The sequence below is a fragment of the Pleurodeles waltl genome, chromosome 3_1, assembly GCF_031143425.1.
Source record: "Pleurodeles waltl isolate 20211129_DDA chromosome 3_1, aPleWal1.hap1.20221129, whole genome shotgun sequence".
NCBI classification, from domain to species: Eukaryota; Metazoa; Chordata; class Amphibia; order Caudata; family Salamandridae; genus Pleurodeles; species Pleurodeles waltl.
This window is the reverse complement of record NC_090440.1, coordinates 1,764,041,761-1,764,058,274: the sequence shown is the minus strand read 5'-3', so window position 1 is coordinate 1,764,058,274 and position 16,514 is coordinate 1,764,041,761. Positions and strand designations below refer to the sequence as shown.

Here is a 16,514-nt window from a genome sequence, read left to right as displayed (position 1 = left end):
GCGCAGCCGAACTGGAACGAGGCAGCCCGATTTCCCGAGTGAAGAATCGATGCAGCGCCTACTGTGCATCAGAAAACTTGACGCCTCGCCTACCGGATCGACGCAATGTCTGTGACTTCATCCCGAACGCCCAGGATTTCCACGCATCATCCACGATTTACGGGCAGTGAAATGCGCAACGGGTGCTGCTGCACCCGCCGCACTGTTACATTGACACTGGCTCCTTTCGGCGTCAGTGTTCAGGCCCTGCATTCAGCTTCCGCCAGCTGGCCCAGCTGAATGTACATTATGTGGCTAGTGGGGGATTCTGTGTGCTGGTCGTCTTTTGTTGACCGTCAGCGCCGAACTCGGCGGGTTCTCCCGCCGACTTCATAATGACCCCCTTAGTCATGTGATATGGGTTGCAGTTTGGATATAGGAGTTTTTTCAGAAGGAAACCTGTTTGTGACATAAACTGAGTCGTAAAATATAACTATAAGAATATTTCCACTGAACAATTGGTTAACCAAGGAGGTAATTTAGGAGGAGTGATCACAAGAGAGCAGGGATAGGATGAATGAGGCTCTCATCAGGAAATCTTTGCAAGATCAAAATACTGCAGTACACCTAAATGTTAATGTATGGCTTCACAAGTACAACTGATGAAAAAATAGTAAACGGCTAAAAGAAAATTGAATATACATATTTATATATACATATGTATTCAGGCCAACTAGGGGCACCTCACAACAGAAGATAATTCAAACTAGGGTCCATAGACAGTGTATTTTACTGTGATACTTCCTTCACACTTTATTTGCTTCCATACTTGATGCATCACCACAATCTTAGCACAATTTCCCCCAGCTTAATAGCCACAGTGGCACGGGGCCCTCAGCCCTGCCCTTTGAAAAAACTACTGCAGAGTTTGGATATAACATCTGAACTCAAAATTGAAAGTGACCTCAACATAAAATCAATATTTAGTCCATCATAACCAATATGAAACAATATTGACCTGTTCTCTCAATTAGTGACAAATAACATTTATAATCTAGAGGATCACGCCAACAAACATCCCTTTATACACTGCAACAGCCTATCCACCAGAAAATTAACAGCTTCTGAAGCACTGATGAACCATGATAATATTGTGAGGAGGCCAACAAAGGGGATAACAGTGATTTTAAGCAGGATTGAGCATATAAATGAGACTGATAGACAACTTAATGACACACTTCCATACATGACTATGCACAGTAACCCTATCTCTAATATTGCATAAACCATTATGTTCCAAGTGCAACAATGGAGGTATCTAGGTCTTATTGCCAATTTTAAATATAGATAATTAAATCAATCTTTTCTCACATTTCCTTACACATACATTCTCCCTAAAATATATACCTCTGGCCTCTTTTCCCTAGGGCAGGCCAATAATTTCTAGAAGAGGAGCTCCCACTGGAAAAATCTAGGGGTACATTGATGATTTTTTGCAACTATATGTGGAAACTCTGCACTCATTTATTGAAGGTTCCTCAGGCTTACTAAACACAGTCTCAGATGTGGTTTGGACCGGTGAAATGACTTTAGTTACCCCAGATGTATGTTCTTTATATACACACATTCCTAAAACTAAATGCATTGATGACTTCAAATACTTTCTCTCAAAGAAAAAAGGCTAAATTTTTTAACTTGCTGGATATGATTGATCTGGTTCTGGAGAGCAACGGCTTCATACATGGCAAAAGATGGGTTAATCAAATACAGGATATAAAGATGGGTACCAAATTGTCACCATCATATGCAAATCTATACATGGGCTTTTTTGAAGAACACTGTAGAAATTATGCCTACCATGCATTACAAAAAACATTTACAAACAACATTTTAATTGGGGTAATTATACAGATGTTATTTTCATGACTAAGGGGGTTATTACAACTTTGGAGGAGGTGTTAATTCGTCCCAAATGTGACGGATATACTACCAGCCGTATTACGAGTTCCATAGGATATAATGGACTCGTAATACGGCTGGTGGTATATCCGTCACCTTACCGCCACTTTTGGGACGGATTAACACCTCCTCCAAAGTTGTAATAACCCCCTTAGACTGGAGACATGAACACTTTGTCAATCACTATAGGCAAGCATCCATAGAATTTCTGGATATAACACTATATGACCAGGATCAATACATTGTATCTAAACCATGCCAAAAATGTGCACCTTGTGATGACATTCAGCTACCCACAGTGCACAGCTGAAATTACAAGCCTCATGAATTCTGTTTTAAGAAATGATGACACTGAGACGAAACTATAGTGATAATGTTGCATTCCACATGTAATGCCAAACATTGAGACACACTTTGTAGACAGAGGCTACGGTTGTAACATATTGGTAAACACAAAATTCAAGATCTCCAAGACGCACAGGGCCCAACTTATTACTCAACAAACACATAGCAGAAAGAGCACTCCTATTTCTGTTTCTTTGACTGTCTTCAATATTTCACATAGGGACATCTAAAAGAGACTACACACATAGGCACATTCTTACTACAGATACTATGCTCAATCAATTGATCCCTACAAAACCTAGAGTGATCCACATTAAGGGAAAGAACTGTATGTAACATGATATGCCACAGATTTCTCCTTCTCAACATGCTATTTTTGTTTCCTCAGAAACCACTAAGTTTCATAAAAGCAGTAGATGTAAGACATGTTCTTACACTGTATATAAAATTACTGAATTCCAGTATGTTTAGGAGAACATCTTTAAAATACATTTGTTAATTGCAGCATTAAATCTGTTAAATGTAATTATATGTCAATACTCACATTGTTCACAGCATCATTCAGTGGTCAAAGGAATGCTTTCAAGAACATATTAGACCTATACTATATCAGGATGAGGCCTATCCACTGGCAAAACATTAAAATACAATGGCTGGCTCCCGGACTTTATTTCCGTTAAGTTCCATGCACTGGATACACTTAAATGGTGCCACTGGAGAGGTGGCGAAATTCTAGCCTTATGCAAGAACAAAGCTAGATGGATTACCTGATTAAGATCTGTGGATAAGGGACTGAGTGAGGATCATGAACTACACCATTTTCTGATGGTACTTTCTCTTAATCTGAGTTACTTGGTAAATATTGCTGATAACATCCTTGTTATTTTCTTATATTTGCATTCTAATTACAAGATTAATACAAACATTTCTGAGCATAATGGGTAATTATGAACTGTTGTTAGAAATTGGGTCTCTAGTTGGCAGAGGTATACACCCTTTCCAAGTAGGCACCACAATCCTAGTCAGGGTAATAAAAGGTACTCTATACCAGTTTAGGAGTTTGTAGGAGAACGACAAAAATCCAATATGCACAAGTGATGATATCATTTTTAAATCTTTAAATGAGTCTCAATCCTTAAGAATCAGTGTTTGTATTCTTTTAACATACATTACCCTGAGATGTGTCAAAAATAACGACACACAGGGGCTGCAGAGAAGTAGATGCTTTGAAAAATAAGGCGCTGCGTAGGATTTTCTAACTCTGCACAGACGATGCGTTGTTTCTTTCCATGCTGTAAGGGGATGCGTCGATATACAGGATGGCATCTTTGGTTCCTCACCATGATGCCTGGATATTTTGATGCCCAGGGACAATGCGTTCAAAATCCTTGACACGGTGGTAAGAAGGAGCAGGTGCTGTGTCAATCCGGCAGGCGATGCAGCGATTTTTCAGCTGCATGGCAGGCAATTTTCTGACGCATGGGGATTTTCTTCACTTTGGTGAAGTCTTTGTGGCCCTGAGACTTCAAAACAGGAGGCAAACTCAATCCAAGCCCTTGGAGAGTACTTCTGGGAGGGCAGAGTCAGGGGGCAGCAAGCAGCAGGGCAACAAGAAGGCCAGCAGTCCTTCCAGCAAAGCAGTCCTGATGAGTCATTTGGGCAGCCAGGCAGTCCCTCTGGCAGAGTCTAGTTGTAGATACAGAAGTGTCTAATTTTGGAGGGTTACAGGCCCAGAATATATACCCAAAAATGTCTTTGAATTGGGAGAAACTTCAAAGAGTGGTTTTGAAGTGCACACATTCTCTTTCAACCCTGACAGGATCCCTGTGGGGGTTACCAGTCCTTTGTGTGGTGTCACACCACTGGCCTTTGAAGTGTGTGAGAGCCCTTTCACCATTCCTGCCCAGGGAGACCCATTCAGTATGCAGATGAGACTGACTGTCCTGTGTTTATAGCTGTCTGGGTAGAATGCACAAGGGGATCTGTCAACCAGCACAGACCAGACATGGATTAGAGACAGGCTGTAAGGCACATATGGCAGTAAGTGCAGAGAACTGACCACTTTCTAAAAGTGGCATTTCTAAAATAGTAATATTAAATCCAACTTCACCAGTAAACAGAATTATTTATTACCATTCTGGCCATACTAAACAGACAGGGCTACTCCTTTCAGATCAGAATCTGCCACATAAGAGTATATGAGGACAGTTCTAATGCTGGCCTATGAAAGGAGCAGGTCTAACAGTAGTGAGAAATGAATTTGTGAGTTTTTCACTACCGGGACATGTAAAACACATAGTACATGTCGTGCCTTTTACTTACATAGCGCCCTGCCCTATTGGTTACTTAGGGCCTACTTTAGGGTTGACTCATATATAGAAAAAGGGGAGTTTGAGGCTTGGCAAGTAGTTTTAAATGCCAAGTTAAAGTGGCAGTGAAACCGCACACACAGGCCTAGCAGTGACAGACCTGAGACATAGTTAAGGGGCTTCTTATGCGGTTGGCACAAACTGTGCTGCAGTCCCACTAGTATCATTTAATTTATGCGTCCCGGGCATCTCTAGTTCACTTTACAAGGGGCTTATATGTAAATTAAATATGCCAATTGGGTATGAGCCAATGTTATCATGTTTAGGGGAGAGAGCACAAGCACTTTAGCACTGGTTAGTAGTGGTAAAGTGCCCAGAGTCATAAAGCTAACAAAAACAAGGTCAGAACAGAGGAAGAGGAAGGCAAAACGTTTGGGTGGGCCTTCAAAGAGAGTCATTTTCAACAAACTGTGATTCCAATATCTTTCATTTTATCTATTATGTTACTCAAGTGTGTATATCAGATAACCTTAGAAAACATCTTTGTCTCCAGCAGTAAATATACCAGATCATTTGGACCCATACCATGTGCTATTATTTTCTTACACATGCCTACTCTTAACAAATGTGTGGATTGCCTATTCTACCTCACAATTTATTTAGAATGGCTCTGTCCTTCGTGATTCTTCTAAGTGTTTGACTAACCATGATGATACTGATTCATTGATTCTCTTGTTATATATTTTAACATCTATAACCTCAAACCTTGAGTTTTTTATACTCTATATATTCTATTGATTGTGGCTACGTGCATTCCTTCCATTTAATCAATGCATCTTGGCACCCAATGACGACGCTTTGGAAAACTCTGTTCGACAGAATATTAAAGGTTTTATTATATCGCTATTTTATAACATTACACATTGTAGTATACATGCTCAATTTCTATAAACCCGTATTTCTTCTTTCCATACACATTAAGGGAACAGGATTGATATTAATAAATGACTTTCTACTCAGTAGAACTATTGCTCATAACAAGATAGCATTTTTGTTTTGATTGAACATTCCACATCCTTTTATTTAAACTTACCTTATCTGACTCGACACACTCATGTACGGCATGGTGCCGGCGGTAATTTGCTTTGCAAACCTTTCAGTCTCCTTTCAAGCTCCTGCAATAAAGTGGCAGTATGGAGCACTAGTACTTTTACATGGCAGTGCTCGTGGGCAGGGTGTTTCTCGTCATAATGCCTTCTTATCAAAGTTTAGCTTTCTGTCCTTATCTGCAGTTACTGCCTCTCCTACACTGCATCCAATGCCAAATGATTGGCAGCTATGCCATGATTCATACTTCCTGTCCTTATATGGCAGTTTATTTTAATCGTACATGTCCTGAGATGGGGGCGAATTGTTTATTTCCACTTTGTGTCTTCAGTTATTATAGATCAGTATCACTGTTTTGGCTAGGCTTTCTCAGGTGTTATCAGCACAGCTCACGCAATACTTTCCTTCGTAACACCGCACCTGGGGCATTCTCTCTCGTACAACTTACTGTCACCTTTCCATTTCATTTAACTTAAGTGGCCACCAAGGCGCCACTACATTTAAAAACCAGTGCCAAGTTTTGCTATTGAATCATTACATTTCATAATATACTTGATTCCTATCCTGGCTAATACTATTACCAGATAGGGCATATACCGTAAAACATGTCTGTTACTGTGAATATTTCTGCATATAGACCAGGCTATTTGTAATCCCTTTTTACACACTGAAGCCCATTTTCAGAATCGATGTACCATTATAGGCATTCTTTCACTTTGCAGAAAGTCCGTGGGAGGTAATCTAGGTACCTTTTGTGAAGATACTTCGTTCAATATATTTAATTCATTGAGTGTTTGTAGGAGGGCATCCATGGAATCGACCTCCTTGGCCCCCGATTATCTAGAAAAACTTTCACATGCCACAACTGTTCTCCACAATGTTTATATACTTTTAACCGTGTTACTGGCTGACATCAGCGGAACCCTGTAGCTTTACAATATTGGCATCTCATGGTTAAGCTGGCATAGATACCATACTTGCATCCATGTCTCTCGTCACTTACCACATTCTGTGTTCTACTATTGACTAGGAACTCCACACACTGTCACGTTTGATTATAGTAATTGCCCCTAGTTGGCTTCTCTTTCCCAAGAACTATGCAGTAACTCATTAAGGGGGTCATTTTGACCCCGGCCGGCGGCGGAAGCCGCCGGCCTGGCTGGAACCGCCAGAATACCGCTGCGTGGTCAAAAGACCGCCGCAGGTATTCTGGGTTTCCCGCTGGGCTGGCGGGCGACCGCCAGAAGGCCGCCCGCCAGCCCAGCGGGAAACACCCTTCCATGAGGATGCCGGCTCCGAATGGAGCCGGCGAAGTGGAAGGGGTGCAACGGGTGCAGTTGCACCCGTCACGATTTTCAGTGTCTGCATGGCTCCTCCGGCCTCCATTCATATAACTACCCCTCCGGACTTCTGGGCCTCCAGGACCTCTTTATCCACCTCCATATTGTCAATTGCCTCCAGTAGCGGGTGAGGGGACCCCCCCCTCCCCACAGGTCAGGTCGACCCTCCGGCGTCAGCAAGTCCATAACTGCATCTCCATTGCGCCTCCGAGTGCTTGCGCTATGATTCCCTTCCGAGTAAGTAGTGTCCGCTCCTCTTTCTGCTCATCGGGGAAGCCGCCATGGCGTGTCCTTACCAATTCTCTGTCTCTGCCTTTCTCTGCGTATCGGGAGAGATCAATCCTTGGGTCGCGCACCGCCCCTCTCTCGGGCTCCCTTCTCAGTCTCTCCACTGCCCTTCCTAGAGAGCCGGGGACGCTCCTCAATCCACCCCCAGGCCTCTTCCGGAGGCTGAAAAAAGAAAGTCTTCCCCTGAAACAGGACCTTTAGTTTGGCGGGAAAGAGGAGCATGTACTGGAGCTGAAGACCACGAAGCGTGGCTTTAACCGAGTCAAAGGTACGGCATTGCTTCTGAACTTCTCTAGTGTAGTCAGGGAAGACCAGGATCTTAGAGTTTTCATACCAGACCACCCCCATTCTACGTACTTCCATTAGGATCATGTTTCGGTCCTGATAGTTCAGAAAATGGGCTATCACAGGCTTAGGGGGTGCACCAGGTGGGGGCCTCCCTCCCAACGCCCTGTGGGCACGTTCAATCAAAAAGCAGGCAGAAAACGTTTCAGTCAGGAGGACTCTCCTGAGCCACTGCTCCAAAAAATGATTCATATCAGTCCCCTCAAGCCCCTCTGCAAAACCCACAAAGCGGAGATTATTGCGTCTTGCTCAGGTTTCAGCATCCTCCAGCCGCCACATTACATCCTTGAGGACTTTGATCTCTGACACCTCTTTCCACAGGTGTCTAACTGTGTCCTCCATTTCAGATATGCGTGACTCCGCAGACGTGACTCGCTCTGCCACTTTATGGAGGTCCTGTCGGAGCAGGGAGACCTCCGAATGTACCTCTCCCATCCGCTTCTCCAGAGCCCCCCCCGGACGCCTGGATCACCGAGAGAAGCGCATTATTGTCCGGGGCCACCACAGGGTCCGTCACCGGCATCGGGGGCATTACCACCTTGGTGTATCGATCCATTTTGCCCTGTCTAGGCGGTTTAGGCTACTTATCTCTTGCCATTGGGAGACCTCAGCAAACCCCTCTGGATTGCCAACTCCTCAGTGGCCCTCCGGCAGGCAGTGCACCACTGTGCCCTTTAATCCGCGGGCCCTCGCCTTGGCCTCTCCCCCATTCAAGGCGTACGCCACTCTCCACTCCTCTGCTGCCCCAGCTCCGGCTATCATATTTCGGGGTCTGTAGCGTGAAGGAGCCACGTCTCACAGCCCTGGTCCTCCGCATCCTCCACAACGGATTGCCGACCAGCCCTCAAGCACCAGGTGCTGCAGGGACACTCTGGCAGGGAGTCTCTCGAGCCACGGGCCCGATCTCGGCAGCCTCTCTCTTCAGAGGCACCCCGCCCTCAACCGCTTCTCTCGTGGCGGGGAAGCCTCCATTCCCAGGCTCGCCACGTCTCCTCGGCGACCACAGAGGATCGCCCCAGCCGCCTCACAATCCTCCGGCCGGCGACCCCCACAAATAAGGTGGAGGGGGGAGAGACTCTTCCTCTCTGGATTGGTGTGTCTCAGAAGGGTAGAATATTTAAAGAAGGATATTTTGGCGGAGGCCGTTACAGAGCTCTTCAAGAAGCGTCCGTCCTCGGTGCCATCTTGGCCCCGCCCCCCAGGGGGATGGATAGAATTGACAGCATATGGTGAAGTATACTTCAGAGTTGTGGATATTTACATTAGTATGCACAGAGACATATGGTTATGGGATGATTGAGTGGTGTTCAACCAGGTACGTCTGGAATCGAAATCTCTTTAACCACGGAACATGTAAGGAGGTGGAAAAGTATGATACCTATTGGACATGAATTGCAAGATAAAAAGAAGTGGAAGAATAGATTGGATACATTTGTTACCAATAAAACGGAATCAAAATGGTGTGACGTAACACAACAAAGGGAACTGTAGGGTCCTGAGTATAAACACGTTCAATTGAAGGCCCTCATATTCTGTAATGAAATCAGAGCCATCAACAAAGTAAAGAAGTATAAATGTGACCCATTCCAAATCATGGGACCCATGTGTGCTATGTAGCACCTCAGCAAATTAAGTGAGAACATTTATTGAAGGTACGAACAGAATAGAATTATAATATTGCCTCAATAGTGGTCAGAGACTTAGGGGGTCATTCTGACCCTGGCGGTAAAATCCGCCAGGGCCAACGACCGCGGGAGCACCGCCAACAGGCTGGCGGTGCTCCCTTGGGCATTCTGACCGCAGCGTTACAGCCGCGGTCAGAAACGGGAAACCGGCGGTAACAGGGCCCCACCAAGGTTTACGGCGGAGATCTTTAAGAGATTCCGCAATGTATTGGCTCTGCATCTCCTAAATTTGTTTTTGAAGGCTGAACAGGGAGTGCTCCCCCCGGATTTAAGAAGGGCAGAGATAGCAGTGATATATAAAGAAGGGAGACCCAAATGGAGGTGTGTGTCATACAGACCAGTATCTTTGCTAAATGTGGAAGTGAAGGTTTTGGCCACAGTGCTGGTAACTCGAATGATAGGTGTTATCTCTCCATTAGTTCACATGGATCAGACCAGCTTTATGCCTGGACTCTCCAAAAGACATAACCTGAGGATGGCACATGTGTGGCTGGCCACCATCACGGGTCGACTAGAACCTCACCTGTTCCTAGCCCTATATGCGGAGAAGGCCTTTGATGTGGTGCATTGGCCTTTCCTGGAGGCTACGCTGTTGCAATTTGGTTTTGGTCCAAAATATAGACGGTGGGTGCGCTTGCTCTACTGCAGCCCGGTGGAGGTGGTGAGGGTAAACAAAGTCCTCACCTCTGAATTCCCCATTGCACAGGGCACGAGACAGGGATGCCCGCTGTCCCCCCTACTGTTTGCCCTTACCCTTGAATCTCTAGCGTGTAAGATCCGCACCTGCCTGAGCCTTTATGGTTTTAGACTAAGAGAGGAGGAAGAGGAGCGTATTTCCTTATATGCGGACGATGTCCTCCTATACATAACTCGCCCAGAGGTATCCCTTCTGACGCTCTTTCTCCTGCTTGAGGAATTTGGGAGGCACTCAGGATATTGTACTAACTGGAAAAACAATTCTTTATGCACCACAAGGGGATGCTTTGCTGCCCCTATTGCTGCACAGGAGAGGGCTTCACATATCTTGCCATCTACGTGACATGTGAAGCTGACAGATGCCATGCTCATAACCTGGGGAGGGTGTTGAAGGAGTGCAGGACGGTCTTGGAAAGATGGAAAACACTGCCTCTTACATTGATGGGATGAGTGGCAATGATTAAAATGATTCCTTTACCAAAGCTCCTATATGTCTTACAAAAAACATACTATCAGATCGCCCCAAGCCCTTGTCAGGGTCATAGATCGTGATATGCGGCTCTTCCTCTGGAGGTGAAACATCCAAGTATAGCTCTTAGGATGCTACAATGCAATCAATATGCAGGGGGATTGTCTCTGCCGGATTTAGAGGCGAATTACTGGGCGGCGTACCTGGTCAATGTTAACGACTGGTTATTCGAATCGGAGGACCATCCCACCTTCCGCCTAGAGCGGCTACAATGGGATAGGAGATCGTGTAGGCAGTTCCTATATGAGGGAAGTGGGATTAGACATCTTCTTCTGGCCACACAGGCAGCCTTGAAGGCTTGGACAAGAGCTAATAAGATGATGGGGTGGCATGGACGTCCCACTAAAGAGACCCCACTCTGGGAGAGGGGCTGGCTGTGGGAAATTAAGAAACTGGAGGGTTTCGAGTGCTGGGACCAGATTGGCATTTCAAAAGTCGGGGACGTGATGGAGGATGGGGACATTGGGGGTTATTCTAACTTTGGAGGAGGTGTTAATCCGTCCCAAAAGTGACGGAAAAGTGACGGATTTACCACCAGCCGTATTACAAGTCCATTATATCCTATGGAACTCGTAATACGGCTGGTGGTATATCCGTCACTTTACCGTCACTTTTGGGACGGATTAACACTCCTCCAAAGTTAGAATAACCCCCATTATGTCCTTTGCGTCCATTCAAACAGAGGTGCATATTTATACTCTGTTTGCGCCAAATGTGCGTCAAAAACCTTGACGCACATTCGGCGCAAACCATGCACCATACTTAAACTTTGACACCCGAGCCCATGGACGTCAAAATTCCTCTGTGTGCGTCATTTTTTGGATGCGGGAAACTGCCTTGCGTTAATGACATGCAAGGTAGGCGTTCCTGCCCAAAAAATTACTTTAAGGCCTGTGCGCCTTATTTATACTCCTGCGTCATTTTGATGCACAGGAGGGGGCGGTCCTTAAAAAATGGCGCACAGCCTGATGTGCGACGCTTTAACGCCTGGGTGAGGGCAGGCGTTCATGGAAGTGAGCCCAACTGTCCCTTGTCTCTGACCAGAGGTGCCCTTCCCTGCCCCCAGGGACACCCCCTGCCCCCTCGCCCACCACTGGAGGACACCCATAGATGGGGGGACCTATCCCAGGTAAGTACAGGTAAGTTGAGCGAAGTATTTTTTTATTTTTTTTTAAAGTGGCATAGGGGGGCCTAATTTGGGCCACCCTACATGCCACTGTGCCCAATGACCATGCCCAGGGGACAGAAGTCCCCTGGGCACAGCCATTGGGCAAGGGGGCATGACTCCTGTCTTTGCTAAGACAGGAGTCATTTCAATGGGGTTTGTGCGTCAAAAAATGGCGCAAGTCCAGTTTGAGGCATGATTTTTGCCTCAAACCTGACTTGCACCATTTTTTGACGCACAACCCCCATTTTCCCCTACGCCGGTGCTGCCAGGTTTGAGTAATTTTTTTTTTACTCTGACCAGTCCGCAGCGCCGGCCAACATCATTCCTTAAATAAGGCGCCCGCATGATGCGCAGGAATGGCGTTAGCCGGCGCTGGTTTGAGTCAAAATGTATAAATATGGGCCTGAGTATGCTCTGAGCAACACACAGCACTTTTACTACACACGCCTGAGACATGCATGGAGAGCGGAGGGTCTCCCGGGAAAAGGAATACCAGAGTGCGCTCCTCTAGAAGGCAGACTATTAATGGGTGGGATAGATGCTAAAGCGACATCCCTTATATATAGGACTATTAACAACAATATGCCAAATACACTGGTAAACTTGTGTAATAGATGGGAGGCAGAGCTGGAAACGATGGAAGACAGACTGGGAGGCGGCACTGATGTTCCCCAGAGATGTGGCAATTAGGTCACAACTCAGGCTGATTCAGTTTAAAATTTTACATAGGGTATACTATGATACACAACGACTACATTTGATGGGAAGGGCAAGACACCTGAATTGTATTAGAGGTTGTGGTAATGTTGGATCCTTCTTTCACGTTGTATGGGAATGTCCCAAGATTAAGGAGTGCTGTCGGTACGGATTCCCTTAGATCCCAAGTATATTCCATTGGGAATATCTAACGATATTGACTTGCCCCAGAGAAAGCTTACGTTGTGTGGACTGGGACTGATGGTAGCCAAAAGGAATATTGTCTGCCTTTGGGGCTCAGAGAAGTGTCCCTCGGTTGAGGTGTGGAGGAGAGGGATGGACGGGTTCATGATGGGGGAAAAAGTGACGTACACAAATAGAGGATGCCCGTGGAAGTTCCAAAGGATATGGGGAGCATGGATGACGTATTATTCCTTGGAGATATAGTCGACTGTCGAATATGGACTCCTGGGGTGATGAGGGAGACACTCCTTGACACATTGAAACAGGAGAGACCTCAGGGACAAATGGATGTGATGCAAGAACTGAACTGAGGAACTGCTCAACGTGCAGATGGGTGCTGTGTGGGGGTCTGGGTGGAGACAGAGGGCTGGGGATGTTCGACATATGTTTTTAGCTTAGGTGCATTGCAAAGAGATTGCTACGTAATGTCTAACTGGCTATGCTATGTTTCGGTTAAAACTCAAATAAAAAAAATGTATTAAAAAAATAAATAAAATTCTATTCATCCCCGCCTTTAACACTTATATTATTATATATTTTTCCTATAGTTAGACAATTGCATGCAAGACTTGGATTTCACTATCTACTTTCAGTTCAGCATTAGGTAGCAATTTGGTGCATTATCACACATTCACTTCCTTCATTATTTCTTTATTTGCACTTAACTCAAACACACCGGTGGTATGACATCTCCCACTCTCTTATTCTGAGCTCAAGCCCTTCAAATGTGCATTTTACATACGAATATTTCCACATCCTATTTCTAAATATTACCACTCTTATCTTCCCTGACTGGAAACCAAAGTTATAATGAAGTTCTACTTTCACACATTATTTTGCACCATCATTATGATTGTATGACTTGTATATTGGCTGTGGCAAGCTGGTGCAATGGTTATATTTTTTTAATGAAAGTTTGAAAAAATAAAATTAAACATGTTATTGATTAAACGTTGAGGCCATTTGCTTACATTAAAAGTTTTAAAGAGAAGAAAATAAACATTAAAAAAAAAAAGAAATTAAAAAAATTTGTAGAACAGTGTGGGTGCTTTCTAGAAGGCAAGTGTTCTTGCATTATACGTGTTACCATAAGGTGTTGCATTCTGAAGATTTGAAGATTGATTGGAATATGTTGCTCTTGCAGTTGTGGTGTACATAGAACTTTTTTTAATTTGAATAAAATTTACCTCCATTATTTTTCACAAGCAGTTGAGGTGCTGAGGCATCCTGGGGCTAACAGTGTCCACATTTAAACATCTTAGACTTCCAAAAATGTCTGATTCAATGTGTCTCGCTAAACCTGGCTTTATGAAATGGAGCAGGTGCAACTTTTAATGGTTCATAGCTACTGACTATCAGTAACAGCTTAAATTGTTGGCTTCTATCTGTGGAGTGATGGTGAGATAATAATATTAATATATTAGATAACAAGACATCTAACAAGTTCATAAATATCAACATGCAACATGAGGTTTATGATATAATGTACTTTTGGTGATTATCTACAAGCAATACAAGTTTAACTTTTAATAAATGTTTTTGAAGCAGCAGTCTCCTTGGCTATGTTGTCGATTGAGCCGGAAGGTTTACATTAGCCACAACGTATGTCTCACAGATGGTTGTATGATGGAACCATGCATGCGGCAACCACGCATGCCTGAACAACACTGTTGAAATAACAACTGCGTTGTTTCCACGCTTGCCTTTACAACTATTTTTCATTGTAAAGGCATGCCTAGGAAAGGCATGTGTGGAAACAGCATGCATAGTTTTCACATGCCACCCCCTCACCCTAAAAACTGAAGTACCCCAACCCCCACCCTTAAAACTACCCCGATACCCCACCCAGCCTGAGCCCTAAAACCGCCCACCACCCCAAAATAAAACAACCCAACCCCTAAAAACAGAATTACCCCGATTCCCCCACCTCACCCCTAAAAACAGAAGTACCCCGACCCCCACCTTCTAAAACTACCCGATAAGCCCCCACCCACCCTGAGCCCTAAAACCGGCCCCCACTCCCCAAAAATAAAAGTACCCTGACTCCCCCCACGCCTGCCCCTAAAAACCCGACCCCCTCTGCCTGCCCTAAAAATCCGCCCCCACCCTAAATACAAAATTACCCCGACCCCCACCACCTACCCTAATAACCCGCCCCCTCCCGCTCTAAATACAAAATTACCCCAACCCCCCACTTATCCTAAATACAAAATTACCCCGAACCCCACCCCTAAAATCCCACCTGTCCTAAAAACAATTTCCCCGACCCTCCACCCCGCCCCTAAAAACAAAATAACCCCGACTCCCCTCCCTAAAAACCATAGTACCGATCCCCCGCCCCTTAAAAAAAAAATAATAATAACCTCACCACCCGAACCCCGTCACCCCCACTCCCACCCCTAAAAACTACCCCCAACCCTGCCCAAGCTCCACTTACCTGACTGTGTCCCCTCCCGATGGATCTTCCTTTTCCTCTGCCTTAACCACGCATGTGCGTTGTTCAGCACATGCGTGGTTAAGGCAGAGAAAAAGGCCTGCGTTGTTCAGGCAAGCGTTGTTCCGCTTGCATGAACAATGCAAGCGTGATTCCGGACGCGTTGTTCTGGATCTTTCCCCTCACAGACCAGTGAAAAACGGAGCATTTTAATTAAGTACATTTCATATTAGAGCAAAGGATGTCAGCGCAGTGAGTGACAAAACTTTAAAACTTTAAAAAGAGATGTAAAGCCCGTACAGTGGAACTGACTTTGAGAATTAGAGCAATATTGTTTTTATAGCTTTCTACATCCCAACTGGGCATCTACTGGTGGATATCAACTAGCTAATCAAACCACAATTTAACCATGTGGTAGCCAAAAAAATATGCATGGTTTACCAGACCTAAGCGCACACAACAAAAACACTGGAAAGCCAATCGTAGAAGCGGAGGTCAGCATCTGAAATTTCATGTTGTTCTCCACACTGCTAATATTATGAATAATCTTCTCCTGCTTTTGTTAAACCTCTAAAAGCTTAGGTCAGTAATATGAACTTCCTGTATAATATTTTAACACCCCAGCACTGCTTCCTATCTATTATTGCTCAAGTAATAGCAGCCACTTCGGGATCTGAACTGAATTTATAAATGACCCTCAGCAGCTTTAGTTGCTGTTGAGATGGTTTGGTGACCTCATTAATTTGCTTAAATTGTTTAGTATAACTCCAAATAGCCCTTATTTTAGAGGATGTAAAAGCTGACAACCAGAATATTTATGAGTGATCCAGGGTCAGACATCTCTTTATGTAATCATCAATATATTTGGGCAAAGCTCTTTTGTTAAAACTCACACTGTTAAAGTGCTTTGAATTACGAATGTTTTGCATAAATGCCTCAATCAATTAGAATTGAAATTGACTACGCATCATCTATTTCAGCTCATGCAAAAGCTGGATGTTAATTGCAAACAATACAGGCAATAATCTTAGGGTCTCTACAAGCAATCGTAGTTAATGATAAACACAACTTTTCACTCACAATCCAATTTTGTTGGATAGCTATTGGGGCAGGGAACTGGTCTATCTGACATACTGCATTTTGTCTGCTACCTCAATTTCTGTAATTAGTTGCGAGTGCTTGCAATGAAAAACACAGGCCAAACACGGAGAGAGAAAACACACCTTAGTACAAAACTCTAATATAATAATCTTTCACATCATCCCTTTACCGAATCTGATCGGGCGAATAGGTTGCAGGATAACCAACCTTGACAGTGTGTTTGCCATTAGGTATTTGTTAAGTTATGATCTTTCAAAAGCTGACACATCTCTATTCAATTCACCAGTGAT

The 16,514-nt window shown here is 44.4% G+C and overlaps 1 protein-coding gene across 1 annotated transcript in view; it reads right to left on the bottom strand.

Annotated features, from left to right (window-relative positions):
* The window catches only part of PLCL1 (phospholipase C like 1 (inactive)), a 159,096-nt gene that overhangs the window by 128,974 nt on the left and 13,608 nt on the right, over positions 1-16,514 (bottom strand). The window lies entirely within an intron of this gene.